This window comes from Symsagittifera roscoffensis, chromosome 1 (assembly GCF_963678635.1).
Source record: "Symsagittifera roscoffensis chromosome 1, txSymRosc1.1, whole genome shotgun sequence".
In the NCBI taxonomy this organism is placed as follows: Eukaryota; Metazoa; Xenacoelomorpha; order Acoela; family Convolutidae; genus Symsagittifera; species Symsagittifera roscoffensis.
This window is the reverse complement of record NC_087062.1, coordinates 25,962,690-25,976,543: the sequence shown is the minus strand read 5'-3', so window position 1 is coordinate 25,976,543 and position 13,854 is coordinate 25,962,690.

Sequence of the window (13,854 nt, the reverse complement as noted above, 5' to 3'; positions counted from 1 at the left end):
AAGGATTGTGAAGTCCGCTACTGAACAGCAGAAGTCTAAAGGCGAATGGAATGGCTTTGTCTCAAAAGTGGACTTTAAGTTTCTCTTTCCTAATGGAATAAAACAATTTTATTGACATATTACGTTATATTCAAAGAGCGTACACGTGACAAACGTTTTTTTTTCTGAAATAACTTTTTTCTCTTGATTCTTGCGTTTTTTGACAATTTAATAAGCCTCTGTTGTCTTTGAACATCAAGCTAAGGAGTCATGTAGACTTACAATAGCTGATTTAAGCTCAGTTAAAGCTATGAAAACTTAGTTTTACTCACGTAAAGGTCAATTTTAGTTTTTTTAGCTCAATTTTGGGAATCAAAAACTTGAAAATTCAAAAAATTTCCGCAAAAATGTTTGAAGGTTTTTCAGATGTATATTTTTTTCGTTTTTCTTCAAAAACTGTTTTTTCAATTGACTGATTTTATGCTTACTCTCAAATAAGTCAAACTTCTATTTTTTTTGTTCAGATCTTTTTATCACAACCTGCAGAAAAAAAGACACTTTTGAAAGAAAACACTTTCGCATTTTTAAGGCAGGTCGGAACACTTGTGCTTTTTGCACAATAACCGGCTATCCTTGTTTCATGTTTATTCGTTGCTTTGATCATAAATTAGCTGAAAATCAATTTTTTAGCAGCTCAAATTTTTATGATAAATTTTTTGTCTCACCAAGCTTCTAACCTAATGTTGGCTTAGTTGCCACATGGTAAACATTTCATTGTTTTCTTAAAACCGAAATTTTTTCGTCATGCTTTCTTCAAATTGAATTTTACATTAAAGCAAATCGTGATAAAGAAATTGGAAGACAATTTTTCAACTTGGTGTTTTTCGTCAATATTTGTTAATTTTTGTCACTATAGTAAGACAAATAGACGATGCTTTTTCTAACTTATTTTTATATTGCAAGCATGGTAGTGAAATTAAAGAGTATAGTCCTAATTGTCTTTTCGCCGTCTTATATCTATTTTCTAATTGTGAACAACCTCGGAATAAATCAAGAAATTAATCCAAAAAGCACCGCATTTTCCACAAATTCGGATGAATACTTTTTTGAAGGTATATTATAATGTGGCGGATGCACTTGATCTGATCTAAATAAGCTGAGCAGCAAAAATTGTGTTGTCAACTTTGATTTGAATCCGGGCTTATGAGCAATCAGTCAGATTTTTTTAGTCGCTATTCGAACCAATACGCGACATGCGCAGAGAAGAGTTTTGTCCTATGCTTAGAGTCTCGCACACTAACCTCTAATCCACGAAATATTAATAGATACTATTAACCACTTAGTCACAAATAAAGCAGAGAACAGATGCTAAACAGTTTCCAATGCTACAGTGGAATTACCAAATAAGAAAACACTTTTAATATACACATTTAAATGCGAGTTAGGCTTGAAAAAAAGAATGTTCGTAATAACACACTAAGCTGATCGTGAAAGTGTAAAAATGATGCGATTCGTTAAAAATGTAACCGAGAATTCATTGGTTTACTTATGCCAAAAAATTTAATAATGCTTTTTGTTAAGAATTATACGTCGGCTTAGAAATTGTCTATTAAGCTTCGTTTGCAAACTGGATAGTACAGTGGCTGACATTTTTAGCTCAGGTTGGGGTTCAGTTCCCGTTGAGATCATTTTTAAAACGATTGAGGCCAGATAAATTAAACCTGCCAATCGTTGCAAAAAGTAATCGACAGATAACCTCATGAATAGACTGATATCGTGGTTGCAATGGGAATGTTTATAGTTTGAATGAACTAATCAATTTTTTGCTTTTGCAAACTCTGTGCTTTTTCACTCATAAAAATAATTGCATGCGCTTTATTTATTCTTAAGATAAATACGTTCTTCAACAGTTTATCAACCAGTTTTTGAACAGCAGAAGAGCTCTCGATTGTCCTCAAACACATTTGATTGTATTTTTCGCAGGTTCACTTTAGTTAGGGTAAAGCTTCTACAAGTTAAGCTATCAGTTCGATAAATTTAGAATAACGAAGAGTGTGCTATTGTTAGAACCTTCAAAAGTATATTTGGAGCTCAAATTTGATTTTTTTTACAGGAACTATATCTTAAGCGTCGTAAATTCTGACTTCTGACTTGATTTTTTTTGTTTAGATTCATCTTGCAGTTTCATGGACCTGTGCACCAAAAGGTTTAGCCTGAGCATCATCAAATTTGCGATCGTTAAAAAAGTTAATCAAATTGCGATCGTTAAAAAAGTTAATCAAATTGCGATCGTTAAAAAAATTCTGTAACCTTAAGTATGTCTTTTTTTCTCGGAATATTAGGTTTTATTGTTTCAACTTGAAAGAAAATTTTTCTACGAATTGTGATTATTTGCTCAGACCGACCAAAATTGATTTCAGAAGCGGATTTGCCCAATTTTGACAAATTGTTTCATAGCATCTTATGTATTCCAGTTTTTTGGCTACCTGGTTTTCTTTATTCAAATGATAAGTTAGGCGTTTCATAGATTTCATCAACTTTTCTGTTCCGATTATTGAAAATGGAAAAGAATTTTTTCTTAGGTTGCGTTATACTTTTGTTGGTTTTCCGCCAAATTCATTGCCCTAAGCAGTCATCAGAAAATATTGAGCAATATATCAAAGTAAAGTCCTTTCACTCGTGAATCGAACGCCGTTAACTTTAAGGTCTGTTTTTTATTTCGATGTTGACTTCAGTTTTTGTTTAACTTCCATTCTTGTTGGTGATTTCATGAAAGTAACTTTGTTAGCAAAACCATTACTTACAAAATAACAAATACATGACTTACAAATAAGGTAATTTGAACTGAGGTACCAAAAATTAAACAATCAGATGAAAGTTTGCCAAAGATTTTCATGCTTTGGCTTTTACCAGTTAGACACGCAAACCGATCGTATGCAACCATATCCTCCCTTATTCCGAGGAGCAATTGAAAAAGTCAAAAGCAGAGATTTTTCATCTGCGATGCAGATTTTAGTATAATCAGCATTCGGCAGGGCGTCCACCCCCTCTCCCCTAAATCCGCTGGTGATTGCAACCAAAAATTGTAGGGTTGGATAATTCACTCATAAATTATTTGGTTGAATTCGAAGTATGTCGTGTATAAATCTAAAACTGATATTTTTTTTTGCTGGACAAATAACTTTTCTCTCAAATAACTTTTTATTTGCAAAAAAAAACGATTCTGCGAATTTATAAGTTTTCAATTTTTCAGCAAATCAAAGTTTTTTTGTTTCAACAGGAAAACATCTGCTTTTTTCTAATTTAGAAATTTACAACTGCACGCCACAAACTTGCTTGCATAGTGCTTTTCCAAAATTAAAATTCACACATTGGCGAAAATTTTAGCAAAACTTACCGAGCATATGGTCTAGCTCCAGCTGATATCTAAGGGTATTAATATGCGTGAAAAGCGATAAAAGCAAGGCGCCATGATAGCATCGTTTTTGCTAATTTCGATGTTCGCATCTGTTTTCATTCAACTCTAATCTTGATAACTAAATCTTTCTCGTATTTAGAAGTTTTTCTTTCATGATTTTGGGCTTTTTGTTAGCAAAATTAATATCGCATCCATGTTAGTGATGGATTATCAGAAAGGAGTTTTTTAAACCTGTAGTTTTTCAACTGAGATTACCCTCTGGTTTTTGAGTTTTTGTTAAGCAGGAGGTTAAGTTTTATGGTTTGATCAATACGCAACGAATAATATTTTTCTTTTATCAGCCGTGTATTGGATAAATCTCGAAGAAACTGTGGAGCAAAAAACTACTTAGCTTGGTTAAGGCGAAATAAGGCCTTAAAACCAATTTACAGCTATTTTAATGCACAGAAGACCGAAACAAGGACATTTTTGACTTTATGTGTTTTTTCCGGACAAACTAGGCACTCATATTTTAGATCAAAAATTGTTTCGAAAATTTTTGTGTTGATTCTAGACAAACTGTATAAAAACTGTTTGGTCAAAACTTGCAAAATAAGGCCTTAAAACCAATTTACAGCTATTTTAATGCACAGAAGACCAAAACAAGGACATTTTTGACTTTATGTGTTTTTTCCGGACAAACTAGACACTCATATTTTAGATCAAAAATTGTTTCGAAAATTTTTGTGTTGACAAACTTTCAGTGTCGAGAACTTGGTCTGAATGATTTTTTTCGTTCGAGACCATTTTACAGGAGTAGCAAGAATAGATCATCTCTCTCTTCTCTCTCTCTCTCTAATGTTTATCCGTCGATTTAATTCGAAGCGTTCCATGTATGAAGTTGTGCGTTTTTGCAAAGTTGGTTTCCTTATTAAAAATGATTCTTTCAACCTGCTCACTGAACATAGTAAACTAATTTCTTTATTTTTTTTCATGAGTTTTTCTTCCTCACTTAAAAACAAACATGACTTTTGCCAATTTTAGACCATCGAATAAAATTTTTTCGCCTACAATGATTGAAAAGGCTAGAGATTTCGTCTGAACTTACAGACAAATGGGGTTTAGAAAAAGTCTTTGATGAAATTGTGACTTTGATTGCTTGTTCCTCATCGTTTTCACTGTCCATTCTATCTCTTTCAAATAAGTATCCAAGAACTTTTGATTATTCTACTTCATTTACAATTTCGGCCGCTTTTGCATGGTCGAAATGAGGATTTTGCATTTTTCTCTCTGAAAAATTTATTATTAAAATCATTTGCAAAACACACATTTTATACTTTTTCTGAATTATCTTTGCAAAGTTCATTGAAAGCTTTGAACTGTGCTTAGCATTTCAAATTTTTCCCACTTTGTTCTTTTATCGTTTTTTTTCCTTTCTGATTACTTTTCTTGCAATGTCTCGAATTTTTGAATATTTCAAATTGTTTGCTGCAGTAGGATTTCCCCACGATTTTTTGATTTTCAACGCAATTTTTCTGAAAAAGTGATGAGGCATTGTTAATTGATCGCTGTTTTTTTTCAATTATCTTCTGCTTTTTTATAGACGCAAAACCAAGTGTTAAATGAAAGATTATATTGAAAATATCAGTTTTCTTATCGAAATTATCGTGCTTTCTATGGTATGTTTGGAAAATATGTTTAGGAAAATGATGAAAGTTTTAGGCTATTACTGTCACAATGCCACGCTTAGCAAAGTGCAATAATTAAAAGTTTCTGTTTCTAAGTATCATTTTCTGTTGCTATTTGTCCTGGATGGCATCTGAGGCACCTTGTGTTAAAGAAAACAAAGCAATTTCCGTTGAGCTGCCCAACTGGCTTGCTTCTAGGTTTCTCTCCAAGCTACTAAATACTCTTGATTATTTTTCCGAGTTGCAAAAGTTCTCTATCACCACTTGATCAATTCTAATTCTATGCAGTTTGCTTGCCTTTCAAATTGTTCAACGTTGTTCATTTAAATTATCTCCGCGGTAACCCTAGAGATGGGTTTGAATTCGGTTTTCCTCCAAAACAACGCCATACAAGGACAATTTTGTGAACCGTAATTTGCATTACGCGGTTTTTAATCGCTATTCGGTGCAGCTATTTTAGCAAACTACTCTACTTCTGCAATGTCTCATTGTTTTGGAAGAGAATTTTTTCTTAGGTTGCGTTATACTTTTGTTGGTTTTCCGCCAAATTCATTGCCCTAAGCAGTCATCAGAAAATATTGAGCAATATATCAAAGTAAAGTCCTTTCACTCGTGAATCGAACGCCGTTAACTTTAAGGTCTTTTTTTATTTCGATGTTGTCTTCAGTTTTTGTTTAACTTCCATTCTTGTTGGTGATTTCATGAAAGTAACTTTGTTAGCAAAACCATTACTTACAAAATAACAAATACATGACTAACAAATAAGGTAATTTGAACTGAGGTACCAAAAATTGAACAATCAGATGAAAGTTTGCCAAAAATTTTCATACTTTTGCTTTTACCAGTTAGACACGCAAACCGATCGTATGCAACCATATCCTCCCTTATTCCGAGGAGCAATTGAAAAAGTCAAAAGCAGAGATTTTTCATATGCGATGCAGATTTTAGTATAATCAGCATTCGGCAGGGCGTCCACCCCCTCTCCCCTAAATCCGCTGGTGATTGCAACCAAAAATTGTAGGGTTGGATAATTCACTCATAAATTATTTGGTTGAATTCGAAGTATGTCGTGTATAAATCTAAAACTGATAATTTTTTTTGCTGGACAAAATTAAGCCCGCTTTTATTCACTTATCTCTCAAATAACTTTTATTTGCAAAAAAAACGATTCTGCGAATTTATAAGTTTTCAATTTTTCAGCAAATCAAAGTTTTTTTGTTTCAACAGGTAAACATCTGCTTTTTTTAATTTAGAAATTTACAACTGCACGCCACAAACTTGCTTGCATAGTGCTTTTCCAAAATTAAAATTCACACATTGGCGAAAATTTTAGCAAAACTTACCGAGCATATGGTCTAGCTCCAGCTGATATCTAAGGGTATTAATATGCGTGAAAAGCGATAAAAGCAAGGCGCCATGATAGCATCGTTTTTGCTAATTTCGATGTTCGCATCTGTTTTCATTCAACTCTAATCTTGATAACTAGATCTTTCTCGTATTTAGAAGTTTTTCTTTCATGATTTTGGGCTTTTTGTTAGCAAAATTAATATCGCATCCATGTTAGTGATGGATTATCAGAAAGGAGTTTTTTAAACCTGTAGTTTTTCAACTGAGATTACCCTCTGGTTTTTGAGTTTTTGTTAAGCAGGAGGTTAAGTTTTATGGTTTGATCAATACGCAACGAATAATATTTTTCTTTTATCAGCCGTGTATTGGATAAATCTCGAAGAAACTGTGGAGCAAAAAACTACTTAGCTTGGTTAAGGCGAAATAAGGCCTTAAAACCAATTTACAGCTATTTTAATGCACAGAAGACCGAAACAAGGACATTTTTGACTTTATGTGTTTTTTCCGGACAAACTAGGCACTCATATTTTAGATCAAAAATTGTTTCGAAAATTTTTGTGTTGATTCTAGACAAACTGTATAAAAACTTTTTGGTCAAAACTTGCAAAATAAGGCCTTAAAACCAATTTACAGCTATTTTAATGCACAGAAGACCAAAACAAGGACATTTTTGACTTTATGTGTTTTTTCCGGACAAACTAGACACTCGTATTTTAGATCAAAAATTGTTTCGAAAATTTTTGTGTTGACAAACTTTCAGTGTCGAGAACTTGGTCTGAATGATTTTTTTCGTTCGAGACCATTTTACAGGAGTAGCAAGAATAGATCATCTCTCTCTTCTCTCTCTCTCTCTAATGTTTATCCGTCGATTTAATTCGAAGCGTTCCATGTATGAAGTTGTGCGTTTTTGCAAAGTTGGTTTCCTTATTAAAAATGATTCTTTCAACCTGCTCACTGAACATAGTAAACTAATTTCTTTATTTTTTTCCATGAGTTTTTCTTCCTCACTTAAAAACAAACATGACTTTTGCCAATTTTAGACCATCGAATAAAATTTTTTCGCCTACAATGATTGAAAAGGCTAGAGATTTCGTCTGAACTTACAGACAAATGGGGTTTAGAAAAAGTCTTTGATGAAATTGTGACTTTGATTGCTTGTTCCTCATCGTTTTCACTGTCCATTCTATCTCTTTCAAATAAGTATCCAAGAACTTTTGATTATTCTACTTCATTTACAATTTCGGCCGCTTTTGCATGGTCGAAATGAGGATTTTGCATTTTTCTCTCTGAAAAATTTATTATTAAAATCATTTGTAAAACACACATTTTATACTTTTTCTGAATTATCTTTGCAAAGTTCATTGAAAGCTTTGAACTGTGCTTAGCATTTCAAATTTTTCCCACTTTGTTCTTTTATCGTTTTTTTTCCTTTCTGATTACTTTTCTTGCAATGTCTCGAATTTTTGAATATTTCAAATTGTTTGCTGCAGTAGGATTTCCCCACGATTTTTTGATTTTCAACGCAATTTTTCTGAAAAAGTGATGAGGCATTGTTAATTGATCGCTGTTTTTTTTTCAATTATCTTCTGCTTTTTTATAGACGCAAAACCATCAAGTGTTAAATGAAAGATTATATTGAAAATATCAGTTTTCTTATCGAAATTATCGTGCTTTCTATGGTATGTTTGGAAAACATGTTTAGGAAAATGATGAAAGTTATAGGCTATTACTGTCACAATGCCACGCTTAGCAAAGTGCAATAATTAAAAGTTTCTGTTTCTAAGTATCATTTTCTGTTGCTATTTGTCCTGGATGGCATCTGAGGCACCTTGTGTTAAAAAAAACAAAGCAATTTCCGTTGAGCTGCCCAACTGGCTTGCTTCTAGGTGTCTCTCCAAGCTACTAAATACTCTTGATTATTTTTCCGAGTTGCAAAAGTTCTCTATCACCACTTGATCAATTCTAATTCTATGCAGTTTGCTTGCCTTTCAACTTGTTCAACGTTGTTCATTTAAATTATCTCCGCGGTAACCCTAGAGATGGGTTTGAATTCGGTTTTCCTCCAAAACAACGCCATACAAGGACAATTTTGTGAACCGTAATTTGCATTACGCGGTTTTTAATCGCTATTCGGTGCGGCTATTTTAGCAAACTACTCTACTTCTGCAATGTCTCATTGTTTTGGAAGAGAATTTTTTCTTAGGTTGCGTTATACTTTTGTTGGTTTTCCGCCAAATTCATTGCCCTAAGCAGTCATCAGAAAATATTGAGCAATATATCAAAGTAAAGTCTTTTCACTCGTGAATCGAACGCCGTTAACTTTAAGGTCTTTTTTTTATTTCGATGTTGACTTCAGTTTTTGTTTAACTTCCATTCTTGTTGGTGATTTCATGAAAGTAACTTTGTTAGCAAAACCATTACTTACAAAATAACAAATACATGACTTACAAATAAGGTAATTTGAACTGAGGTACCAAAAATTGAACAATCAGATGAAAGTTTGCCAAAGATTTTCATGCTTTGGCTTTTACCAGTTAGACATGCAAACCGATCGTATGCAACCATATCCTCCCTTATTTCGAGGAGCAATTGAAAAAATCAAAAGCAGAGATTTTTCATCTGCGATGCAGATATTAGTATAATCAGCATTCGGCAGGGCGTCCACCCCCTCTCCCCTAAATCCGCTGGTGATTGCAACCAAAAATTGTAGGATTGGATAATTCACTCATAAATTATTTGGTTGAATTCGAAGTATGTCGTGTATAAATCTAAAACTGATAATTTTTTTTGCTGGACAAAATTAAGCCCGCTTTTATTCACTTATCTCTCAAATAACTTTTTAAAAAAACGATTCTGCGAATTTATAAGTTTTCAATTTTTCAGCAAATCAAAGTTTTTTTGTTTCAACAGGAAAACATCTGCTTTTTTTAATTTAGAAATTTACAACTGCACGCCACAAACTTGCTTGCATAGTGCTTTTCCAAAATTAAAATTCACACATTGGCGAAAATTTTAGCAAAACTTACCGAGCATATGGTCTAGCTCCAGCTGATATCTAAGGGTATTAATATGCGTGAAAAGCGATAAAAGCAAGGCGCCATGATAGCATCGTTTTTGCTAATTTCGATGTTCGCATCTGTTTTCATTCAACTCTAATCTTGATAACTAAATCTTTCTCGTATTTAGAAGTTTTTTTTTCATGATTTTGGGCTTTTTGTTAGCAAAATTAATATCGCATCCATGTTAGTGATGGATTATCAGAAAGGAGTTTTTTAAACCTGTAGTTTTTCAAATGAGATTACCCTCTGGTTTTTGAGTTTTTGTTAAGCAGGAGGTTAAGTTTTATGGTTTGATCAATACGCAACGAATAATATTTTTCTTTTATCAGCCGTGTATTGGATAAATCTCGAAGAAACTGTGGAGCAAAAAACTACTTAGCTTGGTTAAGGCGAAATAAGGCCTTAAAACCAATTTACAGCTATTTTAATGCACAGAAGACCGAAACAAGGACATTTTTGACTTTATGTGTTTTTTCCGGACAAACTAGGCACTCATATTTAAGATCAAAAATTGTTTCGAAAATTTTTGTGTTGATTCTAGACAAACTGTATAAAAACTGTTTGGTCAAAAATTGCAAAATAAGGCCTTAAAACCAATTTACAGCTATTTTAATGCACAGAAGACCAAAACAAGGACTTTTTTGACTTTATGTGTTTTTTCCGGACAAACTAGACACTCATATTTTAGAACAAAAATTGTTTCGAAAATTTTTGTGTTGACAAACTTTCAGTATCGAGAACTTAGTCTGAATGATTTTTTTCGTTCGAGACCATTTTACAGGAGTAGCAAGAATAGATCATCTCTCTCTTCTCTCTCTCTCTCTAATGTTTATCCGTCGATTTAATTCGAAGCGTTCCATGTATGAAGTTGTGCGTTTTTGCAAAGTTGGTTTCCTTATTGAAAATGATTCTTTCAAACTGCTCACTGAACATAGTAAACTAATTTCTTTATTTTTTTTCATGAGTTTTTTCTTCCTCACTTAAAAACAAACATGACTTTTGCCAATTTTAGACCATCGAATAAAAATTTTTCGCCTACAATGATTGAAAAGGCTAGAGATTTCGTCTGAACTTACAGACAAATGGGGTTTAGAAAAAGTCTTTGATGAAATTGTGACTTTGATTGCTTGTTCCTCATCGTTTTCACTGTCCATTCTATCTCTTTCAAATAAGTATCCAAGAACTTTTGATTATTCTACTTCATTTACAATTTCGGCCGCTTTTGCATGGTCGAAATGAGGATTTTGCATTTTTCTCTCTGAAAAATTTATCATTAAAATCATTTGCAAAACACTCATTTTATACTTTTTCTGAATTATCTTTGCAAAGTTCATTGAAAGCTTTGAACTGTGCTTAGCATTTCAAATTTTTCCCACTTTGTTCTTATATCGTTTTTTTTCCTTTCTGATTACTCTTCTTGCAATGTCTCGAATTTTTGAATATTTCAAATTGTTTGCTGCAGTAGGATTTCCCCACGATTTTTTGATTTTCCACGCAATTTTTCTGAAAAAGTGATGAGGCATTGTTAATTGATCGCTGTTTTTTTCAATTATTTTGTGCTTTTTTATAGACGCAAAACCATCAAGTGTTAAATGAAAGATTATATTGAAAATATCAGTTTTCTTATCGAAATTATCGTGCTTTCTATGGTATGTTTGGAAAATATGTTTAGGAAAATGATTAGGAATATGTTTAGAAATATCAGTTTTCTTATCGAAATTATGGTGCTTTCTATGGTATGTTTGGAAAATATGTTTAGGAAAATGATTAGGAATATGTTTAGGAATATGTTTAGGCTATTCACAATGCCACGCTTAGCAAAGTGCAATAATTAAAAGTTTCTGTTTCTAAGTATCATTTTCTGTTGCTATTTGTCCTGGATGGCATCTGAGGCACCTTGTGTTAAAAAAAACAAAGCAATTTCCGTTGAGCTGCCCAACTGGCTTGCTTCTAGGTTTCTCTCCAAGCTACTAAATACTCTTGATTATTTTTCCGAGTTGCAAAAGTTCTCTATCACCACTTGATAAATTCTAATTCTATGCAGTTTGCTTGCCTTTCAACTTATTCAACGTTGTTCATTTAAATTATCTCCGCGGTAACCCTAGAGATGGGTTTGAATTCGGTTTTCCTCCAAAACAACGCCATACAAGGACAATTTTGTGAACCGTAATTTGCATTACGCGGTTTTTAATCGCTATTCGGTGCAGCTATTTTAGCAAACTACTCTACTTCTGCAATGTCTCATTGTTTTGGAAGAGAATTTTTTCTTAGGTTGCGTTATACTTTTGTTGGTTTTCCGCCAAATTCATTGCCCTAAGCAGTCATCAGAAAATATTGAGCAATATATCAAAGTAAAGTCCTTTCACTCGTGAATCGAACGCCGTTAACTTTAAGGTCTTTTTTTATTTCGATGTTGACTTCAGTTTTTGTTTAACTTCCATTCTTGTTGGTGATTTCATGAAAGTAACTTTGTTAGCAAAACCATTACTTACAAAATAACAAATACATGACTTACAAATAAGGTAATTTGAACTGAGGTACCAAAAATTGAACAATCAGATGAAAGTTTGCCAAAGATTTTCATGCTTTCGCTTTTACCAGTTAGACACGCAAACCGATCGTATGCAACCATATCCTCCCTTATTCCGAGGAGCAATTGAAAAAGTCAAAAGCAGAGATTTTTCATCAGATTTTAGTATAATCAGCATTCGGCAGGGCGTCCACCCCCTCTCCCCTAAATCCGCTGGTGATTGCAACCAAAAATTGTAGGATTGGATAATTCACTCATAAATTATTTGGTTGAATTCGAAGTATGTCGTGTATAAATCTAAAACTGATAATTTTTTTTTGCTGGACAAAATTAAGCCCGCTTTTATTCACTTATCTGTCAAATAACTTTTTATTTGCAAAAAAAAACGATTCTGCGAATTTATAAGTTTTCAATTTTTCAGCAAATCAAAGTTTTTTTGTTTCAACAGGAAAACATCTGCTTTTTTTAATTTAGAAATTTACAACTGCACGCCACAAACTTGCTTGCATAGTGCTTTTCCAAAATTAAAATTCACACATTGGCGAAAATTTTAGCAAAACTTACCGAGCATATGGTCTAGCTCCAGCTGATATCTAAGGGTATTAATATGCGTGAAAAGCGATAAAAGCAAGGCGCCATGATAGCATCGTTTTTGCTAATTTCGATGTTCGCATCTGTTTTCATTCAACTCTAATCTTGATAACTAAATCTTTCTCGTATTGAAAAGTTTTTTTTTCATGATTTTGGGCTTTTTGTTAGCAAAATTAATATCGCATCCATATTAGTGATGGATTATCAGAAAGGAGTTTTTTAAACCTGTAGTTTTTCAAATGAGATTACCCTCTGGTTTTTGAGTTTTTGTTAAGCAGGAGGTTAAGTTTTATGGTTTGATCAATACGCAACGAATAATATTTTTCTTTTATCAGCCGTGTATTGGATAAATCTCGAAGAAACTGTGGAGCAAAAAACTACTTAGCTTGGTTAAGGCGAAATAAGGCCTTAAAACCAATTTACAGCTATTTTAATGCACAGAAGACCGAAACAAGGACATTTTTGACTTTATGTGTTTTTTCCGGACAAACTAGGCACTCATATTTTAGATCAAAAATTGTTTCGAAATTTTTTGTGTTGATTCTAGACAAACTGTATAAAAACTGTTTGGTCAAAACTTGCAAAATAAGGCCTTAAAAACAATTTACAGCTATTTTAATGCACAGAAGAACAAAACAAGGACATTTTTGACTTTATGTGTTTTTTCCGGACAAACTAGACACTCATATTTTAGATCAAAAATTGTTTCGAAAATTTTTGTGTTGACAAACTTTCAGTGTCGAGAACTTAGTCTGAATGATTTTTTTCCTTCGAGACCATTTTACAGGAGTAGCAAGAATAGATCATCTCTCTCTTCTCTCTCTCTCTCTCTCTCTCTCTCTCTCTAATGTTTATCCGTCGATTTAATTCGAAGCGTTCCATGTATGAAGTTGTGCGTTTTTGCAAATTTGGTTTCCTTATTAAAAATGATTCTTTCAACCTGCTCACTGAACATAGTAAACTAATTTCTTTATTTTTTTCATGATTTTTTCTTCCTCACTTAAAAACAAACATGACTTTTGCCAATTTTAGACCATCGAATAAAATTTTTTCGCCTACAATGATTGAAAAGGCTAGAGATTTCGTCTGAACTTACAGACAAATGGGGTTTAGAAAAAGTCTTTGATGAAATTGTGACTTTGATTGCTTGTTCCTCATCGTTTTCACTGTCCATTCTATCTCTTTCAAATAAGTATCCAAGAACTTTTGATTATTCTACTTCATTTACAATTTCGGCCGCTTTTGCATGGTCGAAATGAGGAT